Below are 25,748 nucleotides of genomic sequence, written 5' to 3' on the forward strand. Positions count from 1 at the left end.
TTTAAATGCCTTGGAGGAAGAGCGCGGGGTCCCTGCAACGCTGCGCCCCCCCCCCAGAAAAATCTTGCGTGCCCCGCTGGCTTAGATTACAGAAAAAGATCACAGAATGGGATGTTTGGCCGCTGCTGTTTGGCCGCTGCTGTTTGGCCGCGACCAAAATGCTGCCAACAGACTTCATCGCAGGGCAGCTTGCCTCGATGTCCGATCCGCCGCGCACCGACCCAACAAGCCAAGCCTGCCGCCATCTTTAAATGTCCCGCCAAGTGGCCTGTCAAGGCAGTGAGGCGGTCCCGCACGGGACAATTAAACATGCAGTTGTCGGAGCGGGCGGGCGCGGCAGACCTGGCTTGAGTCTGGTGCAAGAGCAGACATCGAAGCGAAGTGTCCCGGAGACTGAGATTTGCTCGCAGCCAAATGGTTGCGGCGAAACGTCCCAGACCGAATATTGCAAAAACACACAGTTACAATAAATGCAGAACAGTTTCTTAAAATAAAAGCTAAACAAAGAATCTAACTTACGTTATCGTCTAACATTGATCAAATCTTCTCCCAATGGGTCTCGAGTGGAAATTGAGATTTCAGGTGCTCCCTCACTTGAAATCTAATTTTCTATTCAAACATGCCAGCTTTTATGGCCAGAACTTCTGCATTGAAACACACACATCCCCACCCCATCTCATCAATCAGCCCTCCTGACATTTTTACGACTTGAAAGAAGAAAAAAAAAAAGCTTTTCTTGCCCAACTCAACATATAAAAGGCCTCATCATTTTATTCAGTACAATTCCATAGTGCGGGGACACCGTTTCAGGCGAGGAGGATCCTGCATGTGCAGCCAACACAACATAGACAAACAATTTCCTAAAAATGCAGGTCTCCTCTAGGACAGAGACAACAGTTCATGTTCCATATGGACCGGTTATCAGGTGATGGGACCTGAAACGTGGTCTCTCCACTGTTCTTGGCTGCCACATTAAATGGAGAACTTCATAATGAACTTGCCGGTAAAGCTCTACTTTGTATCTGTCTTAGAGGAGACGTTCACTTTGAAGAAATTGTTTGTCTCATAACTTTATGGCCCCAATACTTAGAATGGCGAGATTCATATCAATAGGTTCAGGTATGCGACATCGCCGCCCTGGCTGGCAGTGTCACTGTTGAATAAATAACCTCTTATGAGTCACAGGTGAGTACGGTTATTACACACCGGTTTTCCAGACACTGTAACCCCCAGCACACCACAACCCCGAAAGTGTAAGATGATATGGTTATGACTCATATCGAGAACAGGAAGTGACCCAAGTGAAGGTAGTCAGGTCACGAGAATGTTTTACCATGAAGACATTTGTATCTTACACATGCACATACATAGACACACACTACATGTTAATACATGCTCTTTAAAACACTGCCCAACATTTATTTGGTCTTGTTTTCTGCTGTTACGAATTCCCAAGCTGCTCTAACCCAGGGGTACTCAACTGCAGTCCTCAAGCCCCTCAACAGGTCAGGTTTTTAGGATATCCCAGCTTCAGCACCAGTATGTAGGTATGTCTTTATTTATATAGCACCATTAATGTACATAGCGCTTCATAGCAGTAATACACGTGACAATCATAAATAACAAATACAAATAACAGAACAAGGGAAGAAGTGCTTCAGGACATAAAAGTAACATTTAGGAAAAAGGAGTCTCTGCTCTGAAGAGCTTACAATCGAATTGGTAAGCAGGAGGAACATATAGAGACAGTAGGAGGGAGTTCTGGTAAGTGCGTCTGCAGGGGGCCAAGCTTTATGTATCAGGTGTATAGCGTTGGCCACTTAGCTACTCATATGCTTCGTTAAACAAGTGTGTTTTAAGGTGGGTCTTAAAGGTGGATAGAGAGGGTGCTAGTCGGGTATTCAGGGGAAGGGCATTCCAGAGGTGTGGGGCAGTCAGTGAGAAGGGTTTAAAGCTGCAGTTCAGTCAATATCCTGCATGTGTGTTTTTTTTAATAAATCAGTTCTGTAGTAAGAAAAAATACTTTTAGCATTTTCTGTTTTTTAAAAAAACAACTTTGAAAGACCAATTTTCTTGTATTCTATTTTAACAGCCATTTGCTAAGGCACTGCCCCTTCATGTCCTGTCACAAGCTCTGGCACACCCCTTTGTCAGCCCTGCCCTCCCTCTAGCACATGTCAATGCATGAGTGCTCATGAATATTCATGAGCTTCCACTGCTAGTCAAGCAGATTATAAACAATGGAAGCTTTTAATATGTCACCAAATTTCGACCTATCAATACATGGAAAACGAATTGACCTGCAGCTATACTGTTCTTTAGGTAATTAGAGATTGCACACATGAAACTATTGAAGTAAAAAAATAAACGTAAAAAAAAAAAAAAAAAAAAGACTGAACTGCAGCTTTAAGGCAGGAGAGGGCTTTAGATACAAAAGGGGGTAGAGAGAAGACATCCTTGAGCAGAACGCAAGAGTCGGGATGGTGCATAACGAGAAATTAGGGCTGAGATGTAAGGAGGAGCAGAAGAGTAAAGCTTTGATAGTGAGGAGGAGAATGGAGTGTGAGATATGGGATTTGATAGGAAGCCAGGAAAGTGATTCTGGCAGCAGCGTTTAGGATAGATTGTAGGGGAGACAGGAAGGCCGGGCAGCAAAAGGTTACAATAGTCGAGATGGGAGAGAATAAGGGCCTGTGTCAGAGTTTTAGCCATCGAGCAACAGAGGAAAGGGTGTATCTTTGTGATATTGCGGAGGAAAAAGCGACAGTAAATTCTGAGCCACCTGTGCTGAAGCAGGGATATTCTGCAAACCTGATGTGTTGGGGGACTTGAGGACTGGAGTTGAGATCCCCTGATCTAATCATCTAAGGGATAAATTCAATACTCCTAAGCGACCGTTCGGGCCTTGTCAGATGAAAATTCCCATTGACAATCAGAATTTGTCAGAAAACAGCTGCTTTGATGTATATGTAATATACCCATAAAGGTGGCGTTTCAACCCAGGAGAGAAAGTTTACTGTTTCCACTGCTTTCCTTTACCGGTAGAAATAGGACCAAATGGTACCAGACATTAAACCGAGCACTAAATAGGCATGGTGGGGGAGGGGGGAGGGGGGAGGGGGGGGCTTGTTACGATGTTACATCCCTTACGGCAGCGGTGCGCAAACTGGGGGGCGCGACCGGTTGCAGAGATCTCGCACTCTCCCCCTCCAGGCATTTAAGTTAAATGCCGGGGGAACGCGCGAGGCCTCTGCAACTTCTACTTACCAGGATTCTGCCAGCTTCAGAATGCGTGACCATGGCAACGCGGCGCCGAATGATGCTGTGGTTGCTATGGTAACGTGACATCAAGTGACGCCGCGGGTCACGTGTTGTCACACGATCCCGCAGCGTCATTTGATGCTGCGTGAGGTAAGGTGGGGGGGGGGCAACAGAGAAGGTAAGGCAGGGGGGGCACCGCCAAAAATGTTTGCGCGCCCCTGCCTTAAGGTTCTGTGCTCCTTTTAAAAAGCAGTTTAAAAAACAGAATTATAAGATTTTTGTTTTAATATATGCCACATTTGATTACTTTTATTGAAAACTAATTACCTAAGCTGTCGTGATCGATTAGGAGGGTTCACTAAATGGCTGCCTTTAAGTTTCCAATCAATTCTTCAGTCAGTGTAACTCAGCAGCTACAATGTATTCTTATATTACGAAGGTAACATTATCTATTGTTACAGTTTGCATCTCAAACTCCTGAGAATATTGTCAACAAAGTATCACAAACAGGAAAGTGTTACAAATATCTTGCACTGCTGGGGAGGTGGACTAAAACCTGCTATAGAAATCAAAGGATGCTCAGTATATTAATACTCATAACAATTTTAATGGAGAGTTGAATAAAAAAATAATTTTTTTTAAAAGGCTAGTATCTAATACAACAGAACGGATTTAAAAACAAAATAACACATCTAGGATATTGCATTGATTGCTCCTTTAAAAAAGGTCCAAGTGTAATTGAGAAAATATAGAATTGCAAATCAAACATGTTTCTCCTCGGCACTGCAGGCTGCACATTTAACCTTTTAGTTAACAATGGTTTCCTATCCAATTAAAAAGGACTGCAGTGTTCTGCGGACTTACAACTGAAAAAGTGCCAACAAGTCTCAGACAACATACAGTATGAAGATTGCTGATTCTACACAATCAGGGGAAAACAACTTTAAAAAAGGTGTTTTGTTTTTGCTCAGAGTATCACAGTTTGCACATTTACACTGCAGCTAGGAAGGGGACTCCAGTTTCAATAATCAGCAGGCTGAGCCAGTTCTGGTTTCACATATGCACTGAACTCCGCGAGGAATAAGCGTTACAAACCAATCAATTAACCCAATTCCTAATAAACAGGAGTCAAGGGATCATCATGACGTAGAAATGAATTAAACCAAAATTAGTTTCGCCAAGAGCATAATAAAGTGGAATCTGGTGATCCCCATAAATATAAGTTCTCAATGGCCAAGTCTGTCTCTTATAATCAATCTGTAGCAGAAGGACCAGCAACAAAGGCCCCTCCGGCAGCAAAGGGTATAATACATTTACTAGCTATGGAGCTGCAGAAAGGGATTCTGGGTATCTTCCTTGAGCCAAGATTACCAGCATAAGCGGTTTAATGCATCTGGCAAACACTCTAGGTCAGGGGTGCAAGGCGGTTACAGAGGCCCTGCGCTCTTCCCCAAAAGCATTTAAATTAAATGCCGGGGAGCGCACAAGGCCTCTGTAACTTACTGACGACTCGTCACCATGGCAACGCGCGTCAAATGGGGCCACAGGGTCACGTTATGTCACATGATGCCGTTCCTAGGTAAGGGGGGGGGCACGAGAACTGGACTGAGCAGGCAGGGGGGGGCCACAGAAAGTTTGCGGACCCCTGTTCTAGGTGAACCATGTAATAGGAAGCTAAAAGGGGCACGCCTACTGAGTGCTCATTTGCATGTCACTACCCAGAATCCTTGTTGGCAACTTAACCACTGTGTGCTAATGGGGTGACAAGTTGGTATGGGGACCAACGAAAGACAGGCAGACACACTTATGGGTATTCTATTTTTGCTGTACTTTGTATGGTGGAGGGTGTTAAACCCACATTTCTCTGCCACTCTCTGTGGGTGGTATGCAACATATCAAGAAACTTAAACACAACATGTTGCTTCAAAACATCTTTAACTGAATGAGATTGTGAAATTGCTGATGACTCCATAGCGCTATTATATATGTCTGACTACCCATGCGCATTTCACATTACAAGCAGCCCTCAGAAGCAAAGGCTGGATGTGTAGTATTGAAAAAAAAAACTAAGGGCAGAGTTTTGTTTAATAAAGTACAATAGGTTGACTTAGGCCGCGCTATTGCATCAAAACAAGTGTATTGAATCCGTCGCGTGGCGGCTTGGTCGCGATCGCGGGAAGTCAATGAAAATTGATTATTTTCGGCGACCGCCGCGTGGCGTCAGTGGGCACATGAGCGGTTCAAGCAATGAGGGGGAACCGCTCACAGCCACGAACCCGCCACCCCCCCGGTCGCCATCTCTTGTCTCCTGCACTATAGGCAAAAAACACTGTGACAACGGATGACGTTGTCGCCAGGTATAGAAGCCCGGCCATAGCCCTTTAAAAAAATAAAACATAAGTATTTATAACCAATGCAGAATTTTTATCTAGGGAAGGTTTGTAACATTGGATCCCAAACATTACGATGTGTTTTAATGACGTAATCTCTCCCGTATCCTGTCAATTAACTAAAGCTGAGCTTACACTGTGTGCGAGGGCGCTTGTGCGTGCACCAAGCACAGGATCCCTTGAAGCCGCGCGTGACTGCGTTTTGAAAAGACAAAAAAAATGTTCATGCGGCGGCCACGTCACATGAGTAGTTCAGCCAATCACGGTGAACCAGCTCTGTGATGTCATAGCCACGCCCCCCCATTGCCTCAAACACTGAGCACAGATTGCTTGTGCTACAGCAGTTAGGCCAGGTTCCCAGTGGCCCCTGCAGCGTGCACGCCGCACACAAGACAGTGGGGTAGGCCCCAGTCGGCGTGTGTGCGTGCACAAGCCGCGATGCGTGACCGCCTGGGCCAAAAGACAAGATTTTTGGCGCGGAGACTGGGCATTGGCCACGTCACGGTGGCGGTTCAGCCAATGAGGGTGAACCAGCCGCGTGACATCATGGCCACGCCCCCCTCGTTGGATCTCCTGCTCTGATCTCCAAGCACAGCCGCAGAACACAGGCCGCGGCTGAAACGGGTGCCCGCGCCGCCAGACGCTCCGGGGCCGCAGCCTAAAAGGAGTGTATGAGCTCGGCCTTAGAAGGGACATACTAATGAAATGCGATTCCTTTTTCATTAGGGTGGAGCAAACATTTCCAATCAGCCTTCTCTTCAGAGTCACTGGGAACTGTTAAAACACTCTTAAAAAAAAAAACTATTTTAAAATACTGGTCTAGTTTTCCCTGAAAGGCATTAATCTCAGATTATCTTTGTAATATTCAAAAACTAAAGGAAAAAAAGGAGGAGGAGCAAGAAAATAGCGGCACATTTACAGCGGTTGGGCATTAATCACACAATTGTTGACAAGATATTGAGGAACCTGTTATATTCACTGTGGAACATTGAGTCAGCCTCGCGGTTTACATGCACTAGGCACAGACAACATTGAGTCCTCTCATTCCTTCAGACACACTGATAACAGGGCACTTCCATCACAAGCAGTTGCTGTCCACTCCCAAGACTGGCCCTGAAACAGCTGAACAAACTGAGCTCCTTTAACCCTCTGGTGCCTGATAACTAACAATCAGCTGTTCTGTAAGGAACCTGACTATTACAGACAAACCATTCGGAGACCTAAAAGGGTTTATGGAGCAATGAACTGTTGAGCATGCCAGCGGGAGAGGCGTCAATGGGGCATGGTGCTGCTAATGTCTCTTGCACATAAAGTCTTAAAGCTCCACTCATCTTTATTGATAAAGCTAAATAAAGCAAATGTGTTGCTAACGCCTTGGCACTGAAGGGGTTAAAAAAGCTTATTTCGGTTTGTTTGTTATCCCCACTACAGAAGGAATTATAAGTGCAGCCTGTTTGCACTTTGAATGATAAGCCATTAGACCAGGGGTGGGCAACTCCAATCCTCAAGGGCCACCAACAGGTTAGGCTTTCAGAAAATCCCTGCTTCAGCACAGGTGGCTCAGTCTCAAGAGTTGTCCACCCATGCACTAACCTCAAACAAGTTAAACATTAATTATGTGTGTAACCTGAATTCTAAGACAGGAATGGATTCATGCATTTTCAATTGCTCCCATGTAATCACCCCCATCTCAGTGCTCCCCCACAAGAAAAGCAGCCTCTCTACCAGGAGACAGGAACTCACCTCTGCTGGCCGCTGGCTCTCTTCTCTCTTCTCTCTTCTCTCTCACACACACACTGCTTTCCCTCGAGCCTTTCACTGAACTGATGCTTCTCTGTTGAATTCTGCAAGACTCAGTCATTCCCTTCCCCTACTTCTCCTCCCCCTCTAGCATATTATCAGAGATCACACCCGCCCCGTTTCCTCTCCTCCTCCTTCTGTATGGGGTTCTCACTCCCTGGCAGCATTTTAAAAATATAAACCCTTTATAAAAAAAATAATAATAACTCTTTGAGTGCCAGCTTAGGCTGTGTCAATTGTGTCGCTGACCATGCTTGGCACTTAGTGCGGTCAGCACAATGAATGCAAATGTGTCCGGCCACACTCACACGTCGCGCCCATGCCCGTACGCTCGCGGGCGCTAGGCACTTGCCGAGACAGATTAAATTGTCTTCCAGGCGCGCTGAAGGGTCACATGACCTCCTCAACCAATCAGCGCCAGTCACTGCTCAGCCACGCCTCCCCCCCGCTCGCGCTTTAAAAAAATATGCCGGACAGCCGAGCGCTCATGCTTGGAGAGTTGGTGACGTCACCGCTCTCAAGCATGAGCGCGGTCAGCGGCATTGTGGACACAGCCAAATGGGATTATGGGGCATCTAATGTACAGTATGCAGCCGACTGATTGAATCTCTCTTCACAAGAAGCATACAAGCAGTACCCCTCCTATTAGTTATACTTTGTTCTTGTAGAGCTGTAACATAGACTTCTGGAGACAGAAGAATTCCCTCGTGCCCCGCAGAGCTTATCATCTATTTTGGTGTCGCACGCCTGTTGCTCCCGCGATTGTAAACTCTCTTTCCTAGTGATGTTCAGGCGATGGGGAGGCGTGGCAGGGGCGCGGCCATGACGTCACACGGCTGGTTCGCCCTCATTTGGCTGAACCGCCGCTGTGACATGGCCAGCGGTTGGCAGCTGCGCCACAAGAAAAAAATCTTGACTTTTGAAAACGCGGTCCCATAGCGCTCCATCGTGTGCGCATGCGTGAGCACTAGGGACGGCCTCATAGGGAGTCTGCAATTTGTTTTTGCCGCACGCTCGTGAGTGCCAACGCACGGACTATAAGCTCAGCCTTAGGGCTCGTCCAGGGTGGCGCTGAGTTGGCACGCACGCTCACAGTAGACACGTTGCGACAATGCATGTGTCCTGCGTGAGCGGGCGGGCGCGCCTGCTCGACGCTCAGCCACTTGCCGAGCAAGCAAATTTGAATTTGCTGCTCGCAAGCGCGACACACGAGCTGTTCGCCCAATGAGGGCGAACCAGCTCTGTGACGTAGAGGCCGTGCCCCCAGACGCACGCGCACCTAGCCGGCCAGGAAAAGCACGGCGAGCAGGGCGCAGCGCTGGAGCGCCAGCGCACCTCTACCCACCCTGGATGAGGCCTAAGTTACAGGGAAATTAGGTGACTTCTCAAGGGTCAGCTGACATGGGTTCAAATGGGGTACACCCACGGCAAAGGCAAAGTCCTCACCACTAAGCATTGAACAATACTTGTGCACTCAAAAATAATTATTTGTGTCTCCACAGACAGAATCTCTCTCTCTCTTCTCCTCCTCTCTCTCCTTAAATAATTCTTTTTGAGTACTATACTGTATATAATCGTTAAATTAATAAGTGACGATACTCCAAGGTAAAGCCGCTAGTGCCACATAATATCGTTTACTATTGACGTCCTATTTGATATTATTTACATTACGAACAATATTTACTTTAGAAGAGAAGAGGCTATTCTCTGGTGACTATATATTAGAAGACAAAAAAAGAACTTCTTTCAAATTACATAAGCCTTTTACTCAATGAAACGCGACCTGAAATATACAGAACAGATCTGTTTCTCGAGGAATCTCTCCTGTCCCCAGATCCAGGGGAGCAGGTCAGTCTTTCTTATGGTTTGGGGTCCTCACTGGTTTAACCTGATTCACTTGGAGCCCCCTATTCAATATGTTGTGCGGTTATTTTCCCCTTGCTTGAGAAGACCGAGGTCCATGTTGACTAAGAGGTGTTATTTCATAAGGCACCAGAACACTTGAATGGGCCATAAGTGTGTTTCGGAACAATGCCACTTTGTCAATATGACTACAAAAGTTTTAGTCGTACTGTTGCGTCTGTTTATTGCAATGTCTGTCTCTGATTTTTTGCCCACCACCAGCAAACACTAAACAAAACTAAATTAATAACCTAATACAGGGGTAGCCAACTCCAGTCCTCAAGAGCTACCAACAGGTCAGGTTTTGAGGATATCCCTGCTTTAGCACAAGTGGTACAGTCTTCGACTGAGCCACTGATTGAGCCACCTGTGCTGAAGCAGGGATATCCTCAAAACCTGACCTGTTGGCAGCCCTTAAGAACTGGAGTTGTCCCCTTCCGAATACATAAAGAAGGCGAGAGAGAAGCGCATGTCATGGAGAGCGGTAACAGTGCAATTTCATCATATGTTTTGATCACTTCTGGGTAACAAGGGCATGGCAGAGATGGTTGCCCAATATCCTCACATCCCATTGATGTTGCGCCCATGTTGGTTTCCCAAGAAGGGAAAGAAACAGCAATGTCCAAAGTAAGTATCTGGGGAAATGGGTAACGAGGGTTCAGTTTAAATGATTAGTAAATAAACAAAAACGAACCAGTAGGGAAGATTTCTGCATGAACATCTCCCTGGCACGCATTGTACCCTCTGCCCGCTAACAGTCTCATTCCCTCTGACCTTTACCCAGGGGATCAGAAACAAGCATTGTGGGTGGAAGAGAAAATAGTCCAAAGGAAATGAGTCATTTGCACTGGAAAGCTGAGGAGCCACTAATGCCAACATTTGATAACCATTAAATTAAAAGTAGCGTTTTGTCAATGGATAGTTCTTAGCCCTGTGATCCTGCTTCTGGGAAGGTCCACAGACCGTTTTTACAGCTATGTAGTGCATTCCACTGAAAAGCAAAGAGGTGGAAGCCCTTTTGTAGAAGGACAGCAGAATGTAACCACATCATGTATTCAGTGGCTCCTTACTTACAGCTTGTGCCCTGACTCACAGTGGACCTGGAAGTTTTCAGAGCACAATTTAGGGGGAGATATAGGATGCCTTCCTGAAACTAAAGGTCATGATGATAACCAGAAGGCTGCTCAGGATAGGAGCAAGCTTATGATGCCTTCTTATCTCTTACATGTCACTCACACTTCTGTCTCATCCTCTGCGGTCTTCTGTCACATAGTGTACTTATCGTGTACACACGGAATGGTCATTGTTCTCCAAACACTCTGTCCTCCTTACGCATCCCTTTGATGGGACAGTAGTGAGCTGGCAGAATACAGTAGGTCAGAGGTGGCCAATTCCAGTCCTCAAGGGGCCACCAACCAGTCAGGTTTTCAGGATTTCCTTACTTGAGCACTGGTGGCCCAATTAGTGGCTCAGTCAAAGACAGCCACCGATTGAGCCGCCTGTGCTGAAGCAGGGATATCCTGAAAACCTGACATGTTGGCGGCCCCTTGACGACTAGAGTTGGCCTCCCCTGGTCTAGATCTTTATTGATTCCATGCGAAGCAAAAGTGACCAACTTCAGTCCTCAAGGGTCACTAACCAGTCATGTTTTCAGGATATCCCCGCTTCAGCACAGGTGGCTCAGTCATAATGACGGATTGATGTGTATAACATACGTTGCCCTGTACACGCATAATACAGATACAGTAAACCCTGCTCTGCCTAAAATACTTGGGTAATACAGGTACACAATACCTAGCACGTTACCGGTTCTTGTAGCACATTTACACCCTGCTCCACAACACTTTTCAGGAGCACACAGGTTTTTTCTATGACCAGCTTTACTATTCCCATGCATCATATATTCCCGTACAATTACCTATACAATTACCTATATAAAATAACATGTCACTTCCAGAAGAAGTAAGTAGAGGCTTTATGGGGAGTTCAAAGTAACCTATTGCTACTTTTGTTAGTCTGAAACAAGGCTCTGGTTAAAGCACCAACAAAATGTAGCCAGTGATTAGTCGTCGCTAGAACTGTAAATGTATATGTTAATGAAAACCACCGCATTAACACCCCCCCCCCCTGTTATTTAGTGAAGCTTTCAGATATAGCCAATTAAAATATTTGCAGGAATTATTTCTCTCCGTCAAAAAGAACAGGAATTTAGATCATGTATATTCATATTTGGGCGAGGGCATGGGAGATGCTTGCGGGATGTTAACACCTTGTGCATCAGAGGAGCCAGTAATGCATTGTAAAGCAATTTTGTGCTGGCATCTCTGGCACTCAAGAAGTTAAGCAGTGTACAATGTACTTATGTGCATGTGGCCAATTGCTAGTCCTGTTCTGAAGTGGCCAAGTAGGAAGCATTACTCCGCTGAAGCACCGACATACAGCAAGAGTGGCCAACCCCAGTCCTCAAGAGCCACCAACAAGTCAGATTTGAAAGATATCCCTGCTTCAGCACAGATGACTCAATCAGTGGTTCAGTCAACCTGACCTGTTGGAGGCCCTTGAGGACTGGAGTTGGCCACTCCCAGCTTAGGCCATAACGTAAATGCTGGGTTAGTTTAAACGAATGTAAACGCTGTTGCTCAGCTATGTATATAGCTCAGTACACATTGGAGCGGCCTGCAACTCATTGCCCTGCACACGCCTGTTAATGAGAGACATACATGGTACATTTTGCGTATTTTTTAGAACACAGGCTTAAATGTTACATGTTGAAAATGAACTATAAAATATAATCGTCTGGATATCTTAATAATTTCTTCTAAGAAATCAAGATGAAAACATCTTGGATTTGTGATGCCCAGTATAGGAGAGGCGGCAGTCTATTGAGATTACTCTCCGTGTTAAGTCTTCTGTGACCCGTGCTTTACTCTGCCGCACTAAAGCTGAACATACTGCATGCATGTACTGTTCCAGAATACGCAGCACTCAATGGTTTCAATATTACTATTATATATAGAGCACATAATACAATGGGGGGTGTCAGACAATTGCCTTAACAATACATTAACATACACAGATAGAGCAGGTAATGAGGGCACTGCTACAAGGAAATTGGTAATCAGTGACATCTAAGATTCAGTATATACAGACATACAGAGAGTAGAGACTAATATATATCTCTTCATTTTTTTACAGTATGAGTTTACATTATCATTATCATCAGATGAGCCACCTCGGGTAGATAACTGATGTACATTTACTAGACAGGAATGCAGTTTCCAGGAAGTGTTTGATATTTCCATTACATGTAAGTATTTAGTAGGAAGTGTATGCAGTGCAGAAATAACAGCGTGAACCGAGCCAGTCATGGGATGCAGCGAGGTTAACCGAACAGTTTGCAGCTGGCGCTGAATCTCAGGCATTCTGATCTCCCCCCTGCAGCAGGAAAGGATAAAATAAATCACTTATGCCTCATTTTATGGCAGTCAAATTTGTGGATCTCAAAAATGGAAAAAGATTAGAAACCAAGCTGGTCACTTTGTATTCCAAATCAATGAAGAAAAAATGTGAATATTAAATATGTCTGTGACGGCCCGCTGGGGTTTCCTGAAATTCAGATATTCCTCTCAAAGTATCTTTTCTGGTAAAAGATTTAAAATAAAATAAATTGCCAAAGCTCACAGGCTTTGCCAGTAGTGGGGAAATTAAACTTACAACTTCTTAAAGGAGCATTTCAAGTGCTTTTTTTTAAAAATTATTATTATTATTTTTTTAACATAGGATTGAAGCAGCGGGTTCTCTGTGGCTGAGCCGTATTAAATTCAGGTCTGGATCCCCCTGCTTTCCAAGATACAGACCTCTAAACGGGGTGCCGGTATCTCTGCAACGTTTAAAGCTCCTGCGTCACGCAGCCAATAGGACGCTGAGCCCGATGATGTCACGGCTTCCTATTGGCCCGCAGGGTGCGGGAGCTTTGGAGCTCCGCTGTTACATGAACCCTGCTAGCCGAGCGGTGCAGCTACCGGCGCCCCCTGTGGAGGATCCGTATCTATAGAAGCAGTTGGCTCCAGACCTGAAATGAATGGAGTTTGGCCCTGGAGATCCCCTGCTTCAATCCCGCTTGAATTGCCTCTTTAATTCCAAATGGTTTTCTTCACACCATTAATTCACAAATGAAAATAAAGTAGCATACAGTGCCTTTCCCTCAGACAGCTATTCGCTCCATTCCCAGGTTATGAGAAGAAGATGAAGGTGAGATGTGTGGTTGCATGAAAACAGCCTTTCATTTGAATGACTTTTTTTAAGGTCATACATGACTTTTAACCTACTGTAATATCCAACCAGTTGGTCAAAAGTAAGGATTTCTTTATTGATGATATACATATATAGGGAGGAGGGGTCATTTTAAAAAATTTACACAGAACCCCAACATTTGTGGAGTCTCTGTTCCCTAAGAAGACAAAGCTTCAGCCAGTTGGCGATGTAATACTCGTTATTGCTTTATACTGCAGCATTATATCGTTCAATAGTTAGTGGCAATGCAGCTTTAATAATAAAGTAAGCCTTGGCGTTGTAAAACAGGGCTGTATTTATTCAAGATCTTCACTGTGGATTAAGAACATAGAGACTTTGTTTGCAACACAACAGATTGTAATTGCTGTATTTGTATCAGAAGTTGGCAACAATCAAATGATTACACATGTGGTTTGAATAAGGTTTCATTGTGGTTTTGTTTCCCTTTAGTCTGTCGGACGCAAAATTGTGTGGACATTTAAGTCCTAAACGTGCCTCCAGGGCTATTCAAAATGTGTCCACTGCAAAAATGGCTCATTGCCCCAAAGCTAATTCACTTCTCACTGTGGGAAAGTGTTTTCAGGAGTAAATTAAAAGCAGGCCCCAACGCCTAGTTTGTTCTAGAATTTATTGACATTATTTTTCAAGAGTTGTAATAAAGAATATGAAAAAAGAATGACTGTTATTTTGCCAGTGAGGCCACCCAATATTTATTTATTTATCAAATGTTTTACCAGGAAGTGATACATTGAGAGTTGCCTCTCATTTTCAACTATGTCCTCGGCATAGAGTTATAATGTCAAATACATGGTTACAAATACATAGTTACAATGAGTCAAAAGGGTTATACAAGACATTATATGCACAGTTAAAGATAATATATATATTATGGGCGTATGTAACAGTTACAGACAAGATTAAAATGTGAGACAGCTTTAGTTTTGAAAGAACGTAGACTGGTGGCGGCTGTGAGAGTCAGTGAGTACCTGTATGGGACCTGTTACCCAACGCTTCCACATCCATTACCTGCGCTGGGAAGTAGAGATGGACCAATATTTAGCAAAAAAGTTGAATTCGCTGCAAAAAACCTGAAGGTTTTTTTTATTTCACCTTACCCGAACCTTCACAGAATCACCAAAGTTCGAAAAAAAAGTCTGCAAAAACAAGCAGAATTGTTAAAAAAAAAAAAAAAAAAGGGCACTTTTTTAAACAAAACTTTTAAAACAGTAGTTTTAATAACATATTCTCTGGCGAAATTGTCTATGTTGAAAAATTAGACTTTTGGCTTAAGGTGTGATCAGACTTTCACAGTTTTTCGTAGCAAAACAAACGTGAACAGAATTTCGGTAAGTTAAAGCAGTTCTATTGTGGTAACAAAGGAGGGAGAGAGAGTAGGGGGTGTGATACCTCTTACTGAACCAACAAGTAGTTTATACTAGGTTACAAGCTTTCCAACCTCTCTGGCATGACCTGATGAAGGACAATGAGAGGTGGGAAAGCTTGTAACATACAGTATCAACTAGTTGTTGGTCCAATACAAGGTATCATACTCCCTACTTCCTCTCCCTATTTGTTACTACATGGAGGGGTCAACACGGCTCCCCCCTTTGTTGACATCTATTGGGAAGCTGATCCAATCCCCGTGAAAAAGAACATCCTCACATTTCCCCCATCGTCTGCCAGTCTCCGATGCAAAGCAGTGCAGTCCTACTTTAATACAATGACATCGTATCTTCAGACTGTGCTGGTGAATGTGTATTATTATCCCTTAATGATCCATTAGAATGATTGAAACAGCAGGTTTCCCCCCTGTTCTGTTACAGTAATACACGTGAATTCAATTTGCATTCCCACAGTGTTAATTGTGCCGTGAAGGCCTATGGTTAAGACTGACAGCCCAATTCATCCACTTTTCAAGGCTGACGCTTTTCACAGTCGCCTCATCAGCGTTAGTCATTTCACTGCCTTTTGTGTGAAGCTAATTAGGTAAATGAACTGTCAACCTTTCCAATCAAATTACAACTGCTGTTCCCTCACAGGAGAAAGGTAGGAGGAACTCGCATCAACATATAAATAACATTTGTTTTATATATTTTTTTATCCTGAAGTAGTTACTGTAGTTTCCGCGAAATGTTTCTCTGCTCTGCCACTTTAACAAAATACGTATCTCATCTTATTTTGTTAAGGATTCCAATTTTGAGGCTCCTACGATGGACCCCACACAGCAGAAGCAGTCACTAGCTGGGCAGTGGACATCAACCACAATAAGGTACTGAAGCACAGGCAAGTAACTAGGATAAACTGAGGCCGAGAGATGTTTTAAAGGAGCAATCCAAGCAATATCCTACATGTAGAATTAGTGAAGTGGTTGCACCAAGCGTTCGGAATATATGCAATTCTCTATCAATAATACTAATTCAGACTCTGGAGTAGTGCTCTATTATGGAGTGGGTATAGTCCTGTATAATAAGTGAATCACCAGTCAGTTGATGATAAAGTATCTCCTGAAGTGTACCAACAAGATGAAAAATAAATCCACTTCCAGTTAACTCATTGGAGAAAAACTGAATTAAAACTGGTATCAGCCAAGCTCTTCCAGTAATCAATAGTAAAATAAACTTTTCTTACCCACGCCTGAGCCGCCACGAGTCCATGATGGCGTGTCCAGCCGCAAATGTAGAAATCCAATGTTGGAAAAAGAAAAGAGCAGCACACTGCCAGGGAGCCAGGTGGTTAAAAATAAATGAATTTATTTAACATATGAACATCCCCCACGGGGTAGTGCCACCCTCCTACGCGTTTCGGACGTGTACTCTTTAACAAGGAGTATTTCTTTTTTCAATATCCTACATGTGCTCGTTTTTTTTTAATTAATCAGTTCTGTAATATTAGATAATACTTACTAATTTTTTTATTTTCAATGCTTAATGCCATTTTTAATGAGTATTTATATGCTGAGCATCCTTTGATTTCTATAGCAGGTTTTAGCCCACCTCCCCAGCAGGGCAAGATCTTTGCCACACTTTCCTGTTTGTGATCATTTGTTGCCAATATTCCCAGCAGTGTGAGCTGCAAACTGTAACAATAGATAATGTTACCTTAGTAATATAAGAATACATTGTAGCTGCTGAGTTACACTGACTGAAGGATTGATTTGAAACTGAAAGGCAGCCATTTAGTGAACCCCGGGGAAGCAGGATTTTTGCTGATCGATCACGTGAGAACCAATCGATCGGCAGCTCAGGTAATTAGAAACATATTATGTAAAGCAGTGACATAGCCAGACGTGCGCGGGCCCCCGGACAAAAAAAATTCAGGGCCCCATTATGAGTTAACATATTACGTAGATTCAGGAGTTTCCACCCCCCCCCCCGTGTGTTGGCAGCCCTGTGAGCCCCCCCCATTCACTCTTCTCTATTCCCCCCTCTCTCCTCATGTATTTCCCCCCCCCCTCCCTCACTACCCCACCCCCCCTCTACTATCACTCAGTAACCCCCCTCCACCCTCATTCCAGCTCCCTCAATAAAGTGCGCATTGTGGAGCAATTGTTATACTATATACTATAATATATATACTAATATTTTATACTAATGGCATAAAAAATGCGAAACGTCTAGTTGAGAAAGGCAAAAAGATACATCATCTAGCAACATTTCCTTGATCACCATGGAGAGTCACCGAAAGGTTTGAATTTCAGGGGGCTTGAGGCAGTTATTGGAGTTCCCAGGAAGGGAGACAGAGAACTCAAGCTCCTCCAGAGGGAACAGTACTGGGTCTCTACACTTCATAGTAAGACCCCCTCAGGATTAGATGAGCAAATCGAACTTCCTCCATTCCTTAAATAATTCTGATAATATACATCAGGGATACAATGTGTATGTGTATATATACAATATGAACTTGATGTACAGTAAGAAAGTGTCGGTTGACATATAGGGTAGCCTTATGGGGTCATTGTCTTTTTATAACAGGCATGACATTATCCACACACTCATCGGCAACGGCATATACGTTTCCCATAATAATATTTTAAGGGAAGTAGAATTTGAGTGGGTATTGGCAATATGATAAAAGCTTAAGATAAGTGTTGCATTTTACTAATATATTTTTTATATATGTGCTATGGTCCTCAATGTTTTGCGAGAATAGGGCCAATCTTTTGGGTGAATCCATACAGTGTATATATTTTTAATTGGGGTATGTAGAATCCACATAATATATAATATTTGCTTAAGCTTTTTCCCTTTTAATATCTTTATATTCCAAATCATTCCAATTAACATCCATTAATTTTAAATGTATCCAATAATTTTTTTATATAAGAATTAATTTGCTAACTGTCTTCCTTCCTTTTGAGACTTGGTATCAACAATATTTTGTAATCTACAAATTTAATCCAAATTAATTTGACTATTTTTATAAGTGCATTCTGTATTTAGATTTAGGGTATTGAATTTGTACTGTAGGTACGATCCAAATTAAATTGAGAGCCAATAGGAGGGGATTACTCTTGTGCAGTAATTTTGGTCATTCTGAAAACATTTTAAATATTTTTTTAAATATATGTATCATTTTTACTTACGTAGAGGATGATTGTGTATAACTACGTGTATTTGTATGTCATGTTTATGTTTATATGTGTGGTCTGTTGGGGTAATTGTTAGTCCATCACATGTGGGATGATTTTCTGCCAATCAATGAAAGATCTGGGCTAATTGAAAGATATCTGCCTGTGTATAAGGGGCAGTCCTCAGATTCTACGGATACACCCCCTGACAAAGCGTAATTCACGCGAAATGCATAGGAGATATCCATTGTCCTTGCGTAGGCCGTGTGACGTCCCACGCAGGACGTGGAACCCTCCTCGGGACCTACGGGTGTGCTGCTTGAGCTCCGCAGCAGACCCCTGTGTAGCCCCAGAAACCGGTGACATCTGTCGGCTTCATACCGGTGGGTGGCTGTTACCATCTGCAGTGTGGGACTGCTTGCCATCTATAGCTCGAGGGGTGTGCTGGATCGTGCCATCCATGATTCAATACTTCACACTGATATATTTGTCTATAAAGTTATTATTAGTTATATTGAATTGGTTTTCCTTGTGCTTCTCTTTTTTGTTTTGATATGTATGTATGAATTCGCCCCGGTGGATCACGGGAGAGAGTTGGAGCAACAGAATAGACCTACCTTGGAACAGCAGGGGATTCCCAATCAGTGCGGTCTCATTTGTATCTAATAAAAAGATTGTTATCTCGTGTTATCTCAATTGCTTGCACTGAGGCGCACACAGCACACTGACAGACACGGAGGCGCACACAGCACACTGACAGGCACGGAGGCGCACACAGCACACTGACAGACACGGAGGAAACATGGACACTGACAGGCACGGAGGCGCACACAGCACACTGACAGACACGGAGGCACACACAGCACACTGACAGACACGGAGGCGCACACAGCACACTGACAGACACGGAGGCGCACACAGCACACTGACAGGCACGGAGGATACATGGACACTGACAGGCACGGAGGCACACAGAGCACACTGACAGACACGGAGGCACACACAGCATACTGGCAGACACGGAGGCGCACACAGCACACTGACAGACACGGAGGCGCACACAGCACACTGACAGACACGGAGGCGCACACAGCACACTGACAGACACGGAGGCGCACACAGCACACTGACAGACACGGAGGCGCACACACTGCACACTGACAGACACGGAGGAAACATGGACACTGACAGGCACGGAGGCACACAGAGCACACTGACAGACACGGAGGCACACACCACACACTGACAGGCACGGAGGCGCACACAGCACACTGACAGACACGGAGGCGCACACAGCACACTGACAGACACGGAGGCGCACACAGCACACTGACAGACACGGAGGCGCACACAGCACACTGACAGACACGGAGGCGCACACAGCACACTGACAGACACGGAGGCGCACATAGCACACTGACAGACACGGAGGCGCACACAGAGCACACTGACAGACACGGAGGCGCACACAGCACACTGACCGACACGAAGGCACACAGAGCACACTGACAGACACGGAGGCACACACACCGCACACTGACAGACACGGAGGCACACACACAGCACACTGACAGACATTGAGGCGCACACACTGCACACTGACAGACACGGAGGCACACTCAGCACACTGACAGACACGGAGGCACACACAGCATACTGGCAGACACGGAGGCACACACAGCATACTGGCAGACACGGAGGCACACACAGCATACTGGCAGACACTGAGGCACACACACCTCACACTGAGACACTGAGGCACACACAGCATACACAGCACACTGAGACACGGAGGCACACACAACATACTGACAGACACTGAGGCACAGATGGCACACACAGAGCAAACTGTAACTGACAAATTTACACACAAACACCCACAGCATACTGACACACTGAAGAACACTGACAGACAAACACTGCAAATTGACACAGGATTTGATCTGTTTTGTGCGTTTTTTTGGCTTGTTTAGCATGGAAATGTAATTGACAATTTTGTTATCCCAGCCACGTGTGAAACCTCTATACTCCTTAAAGGTCAGAGCTGTTATAGGTGCGCTTCATGATTGTGTCTTAAGAGTAGCAGCCACTATTATAGAGTACATTTTCAATTGCCCTACAGACATGAGATTGCTCTGTTAGCAAACTGACCCCCAAACACACACACACAACAAACTGACACACACATACACACACATACCTTCCCACAGCAGCACATAGTAACACCTCCCCCTGATGTCACAGAGAGCAGGGGCGGGCAGAGCTCTGCACCTCATTGCCTCAGTTCCTCCCCCAGCCTCTGCTGCCTGCCCCCCCACACCCTGTGGGCCCTGAGCGGGCCCCCCAAAAGTGTGTGCCCTCGGGCTTTGCAAGGGCTATAGCTACGCCCCTGATGTAAAGTAAACTTTGCATTACGTTTTGTGAATGAACTCACGTGATATTTTGTTTTGCATTGGGTAACTAAATCACCGAGCCCATTTTTATGACATAAAGGAACTTTACTTGAACTCTTCATCAACTTCAAAAGGGAGTTTCAGTGACCTCCAGCTCTTGAAAAGGGACTATTCTCTCGCCGTATTTTAATCGATTTTTTTTTAAAGTATCTGCATCTCTGCCCATATCAATACTTCCACAGGTGATCCGGAAATGATAAGTCATATCCTTAAAAGTCCTCATTGTGAAAGTCCATGCTAGCATCACAGGCAGCACACATCCAAAGATGGTTTCTTAAGATTAAGGTCACGATGCAAACTATACGTGGCGAGAGACCATGGTGAAAGTGTATGGACAGGAACATTAAAAGGGAATAAAAATGCCTGTAGGATGTAAATTGTAAAGAAATTATCTGATATAGGGATATTTACTTTAAAGAAGGCAAAGATGGGTGGGAGCCGTGCTGGTCCTTCCTTCCATGTAGTAACAAAGGAGGGAGAGGGAGAGGGAGTAGGGGGTATAATGGACTCCGCCTAAGACCCGCCACTCCCACTTTGTAACATATCAACTACAGTACTTGTTGGTCCAAGACAAGGTATCATACCATCTACTCCCTGGCCCTCTTTCGTTACTTTAAAGAAGTAACATCATGGGCCTATAACGGAGTCACTTTTGTTTGAATCCTGCTTTACTACATTCACCAACATACTGATAAGAGCAGTAAACGAGTCCCTTTTGTACTATACAACACATGCAGCGCGTTGCATGGAAGAATCACGCAGGTTTCTAAGAAGTCCTGCAATACGCAGCTTATTCTCATTTTCTGTACCCAAAGCACAAGCATTGGTGGAGAAAGTGACCCAAAATAAGCACAAGCTCACACTCTGATGAATAGTGGTAATATTAAAAACTGTATTTATTATAAATAACAAACTAAAATATTGGGTTTTAAAATGACACTTATGACGCGTACTGGATCTTTGTGCTGAGTGTAATGTGTACTCAGGATCCTGAGAGTACTACTGGGTTAACCGTGAATATATAAGGTATCCACTATTAGAAACATACCCTTGTAAGGGTGTGTTTAACATGTAGATCAAGAAGGGATTTTTCGGCTGTTGAGCAGTGTATAGTAATCCTTGTTACTGGGGATGTTGGTACTGACACATGCAGTAGGTATAACACAGATGAAGAATAAAGTTTATTCAATGTCTTGTTTCATTCATTTGCCTTGTTTGTGTTATTGTACATCAAGAACATCAACCTGTTACCCCGTATATCTAGGTTAGTGAGTACACAAGCAATAAACAGACCGTGCTGCAGTGGAAGGAAAAAGCTACCTGGCTTGTCCTTAATCTCAAAGGCTGCAGTAAAGAAGGCAGCTGGCACATGAGCAGTGGGTCATATAGATATTGAACTGTACAGTAATAACCCTTAGTGTCTCAGAGCTATAGTATTGGCCAGATTAAATGTGACCTAATCAGGGGCATAGTGGATAATCAGCCTATGTACTGTACCTACTGAGTATAGATTTAGGTAAAGGACCTGTGAAGATCTAGGTATATAACTGATATCCTTAAGCCAGCATATGCTCTATACCAGGTGCCCTATAGTAACCCCGACAGACCAGATGTTAGATATGCACGGAGCGCTGCAGGGTTTGAAGGTGCTTGATTAAGGCAGTCTCTGCACTGCAATAGGGCAGAGGGGCTCTAAGGTCACACCCAACACCACAAACAGCTCAAACCTGAGCCCCCCCACCCCGACTGGATGGCAAAAGCTATCCACATTGTATGAAGACTGTACACCTCGTACCACACAACTATATTTTATATATATATATATATATATATATATTTCTTCAGCAAGACAAACACTGCAATTCTATGAATTTTACAGCACTCATAAATTTGTCTAATTACCCCAGGTGGGCACTTGGATTCCAGGCTTTCAGCTCTGCCTATGATCAGCTCATAAATTCAGTGTGCACAATGCTGGTGTCAGTCCCCTGGTCTCAGGCGCAGCTGTTACTGTACTGCAGGGTAGCAGGATTTGATTGGGGTGTATTTTTTTCCTTATGAAAAATGTCTTGCAATATGTTGTAGGTTTTCTTATTTTGCACCGATAATGTAGTACTGCTTGTGAAGCATATTAAAGGTAGACACTACTAATGTATTCCCAGCAATATACGGAGCGCATACAGGGAGAGATATAATATGACTGAATGAACCTGGTCTTAAATTGAACCCAATACAGTACTGTGACAAAGTCGCTGAAAACACCATTATTTCTCCGATTTCTGGCATTGCCTTTTTTTCTCAATGTAACATTTTATGAAATATATTAACACCCACTAAAAAATGGGTTTGCTGCTCAGTGTATCTATTTGCAATAATAGAAGAACATGGTTTTATAAGGCCAGGCAATCCATATCTACTATGTATTTTGGAAAGCTGTTTGTCTGGTCGCTATGCATTTGGACACCTCTTAAGATATCAAAACCAAATGTTGCATGATGGTTCCTGACATTAAGGAGCAGGTTTTTGTCTGTTTGGAAATTCTATTTTTAATTCTATGAGTTATTACAATTGTAAGCAAGTCAGCCACTGGGCGTTGTACCTGGTAGGCTATGTATCTGACACGTGATATCATACTGGTGACATCATCATGCACATAGCCTGGTGGCAGATAAGGAGAGTCAGATAGCTATAAAGTTTACACAGAAAGCAGACAAAGAAAGACAGAGAGGAAGTCAACTGGCACTTGAGGAGAAAGTAAGAATACTGGAGAAGAAAAGAGAGGCAGAGAGAATTGGGGTCATCATAAGGTATGAAGGAAAGTGATGGGAGGGAGATTGATGAGGGGTGGGAGAGAGAAGGGAGTAGGGGGGGTGAGAGGAGGAGGGGAGGGATGAGGTTGGTTTCTTAGAATTCCAGAGCAACACCGTGTACTTTCAGCTAGTAATAAATAATACTGTACAAGCAACATCTCTAAAAACAATATCCCAATCTCTACATGTACTGAATTTACATTTACATTTTCGTCTGCTCTGATTTTTTGTTTGTTCATTTACATAAATCGGAAACAGGGGGTTCCGACAGCTGAACCTCCTTAATGTCTGCTACGGGGAACCCCTGCTCCCCGGGATGCCTACCGATGAAGATGTCATCAGCAGCATCCCCGCCATGAGATGGCGTTTGAAATGCCAGCGTAACACGGGCCAACAGGAAGACGTCATCTCATCCACCGCGGCTTCCAATTTAGCCCACGTGCCGCGGGACTTTAAGCAACCAGAAAGTTACCGGCGGCACCTTACAGGGTTACCGTCTCAGAAACCAGGGGGGCCCCAGAGCGGAAATACATGCAGTTCTGGCCCAGAGATCCCCAGCTTCCCACCTATATAAATATATAAAAACAGAGGGCGCAGGGCGGCTTTACGATGCCTTTTTACTGATCGAGCTGCTGTACACTTCAGTAAACGGAGGATTGACGTGTGTGACAAAGAATGAAACGTTGTGTAATAACATCAATTCATTATCTAATTAGAACCTCAAGGGAGTCCGGGCTAAATGTCAAGTACTTCAAACACTGCATTTTTAACTCATGATTGGAATAACATTACGGGCTGTCTCAATCTAGTTTTTGTTATAACACTTTAAAAACAAACATTAAAAAAAAATGTATTGACAAAGAAGATTAACCCCCTGTACTCATTTTCTCTTTTTACCGGATGGGAAGCCGGAGCTGAACCGGAACCGCTATGTTTTCAGCTCCAGGGGCTGCCTGGTTCCCCAGGTACTGAACCGTAAAGTGATGGTAGAAAAAAAGAAGAGAAAACAGCGCACTGCCAGGGAGTCAGGCGGTATCAAAATAAAATTCTATTTATTCAGCACAAATACAAAAACATCACCCAAGGAGGTGGAAAAATCCTCCTACGCGTTTCAGACACGAATGTCCTTTATCAAGTAAAGTGACTGGACTTAAATCTCCTTTTAGGGGAAACAAAATGGCTGTCAAACGTCAGGAAAATAGGAAGCTGCAACATCATTGGTTACGGCTTCCTATTAGACAGCCCTTTGAATCCCCATTAAAAACCTCAAATTAATAGCGGTACCTGAGGAACGCAGGGGCCTCAGAGCTGAAAATCGCCCGCTTCATCTCCAGATGGCCGCCACTCCCAAACTTGTAAAAAATAAAGGGAGTGTGTTTGGGGGGTGGGGGGGAGGGCATTGTTGCATTAAGATTGTTAAGCCCTGTCATGATAATATCATGAGATATTAAGTATTTTAATCAATCTGGCACACGAGATGTTAACATTGGCTACAAATTGTCTTGAAAATACAAATGTTTTTATGGCCTGTTAAACCCCTGACCAGACCTGTGTTTATAGCCGCTGTGTGCCCCCCTGCACACGCCCCACCCCCTTACCTTGTCTCCGGCATTTCTGATGTCCCGACAATATGTGACGTCGCGGTGCCATGGCAATGTGTCGCCAGAAGCCGAAGGAGACCGAGTTAGAAGCCCTGCGCGCTCCCCAGGCATTTAATTGAAATGCTTTGGGGAAGAGTGCAGGGCTTCTGCAAGTGCCTCCCCCCCCCGGAAAATCTCACGCCCCCCCAGTTTGCGTACCGCTGATTTATAGGACTGATGGTATCTAGAGATAAGGATATATGGTTTAGTAAATGGGGGGGATTGGAATATGGCTTCCCTGACATTAGAATAAACAGCACTCCTTTACATGTACATTTAAAGGCGTTCTTTGGGGGGACTCTAAAGGTGCCAGGGGGCCCGGCTAGCACGACAGGTCCAAAAGTTGGTAGTTTGCTAAATATGAATATTCTGGGTCTGACCACACTTTGCAAGAATAACAAATAGAGATTTGTAACCGTTGCAATTACACCAATAAAATTACACCAAAAAACAGTGTTTTCTATGTATAATCTCTGATATCAGTCTCTCCTGCAAAAATAGATGTTAGGTTATTATATTTAAAGCTGCAGACCAAGCAATATCCTACATGTGTTTATTTTAATAAATCATTTCTGTACTATGAGAAAATACTTTTTTTAAAACAACTCTGAATGACATTTTTAATGTGCTAT

The 25,748-nt window shown here is 44.1% G+C and overlaps 1 protein-coding gene across 1 annotated transcript in view; it reads right to left on the reverse strand.

The window, feature by feature from the left end:
* SERPINE2 (serpin family E member 2) overlaps positions 1 to 7,534 on the reverse strand; it is a 54,731-nt gene extending 47,197 nt beyond the window's left edge. Inside the window, exon 1 of the mRNA XM_075569690.1 lies at positions 7,395 to 7,534. The gene's annotated coding sequence lies outside the window, so the exon portion shown is untranslated. The remainder of the gene's footprint in view (positions 1 to 7,394) is intronic.
* Between the last annotated feature and the right edge of the window lie 18,214 nt (positions 7,535 to 25,748).

Source organism: Ascaphus truei, chromosome 14 (genome assembly GCF_040206685.1).
Source record: "Ascaphus truei isolate aAscTru1 chromosome 14, aAscTru1.hap1, whole genome shotgun sequence".
In the NCBI taxonomy this organism is placed as follows: domain Eukaryota; kingdom Metazoa; phylum Chordata; class Amphibia; order Anura; family Ascaphidae; genus Ascaphus; species Ascaphus truei.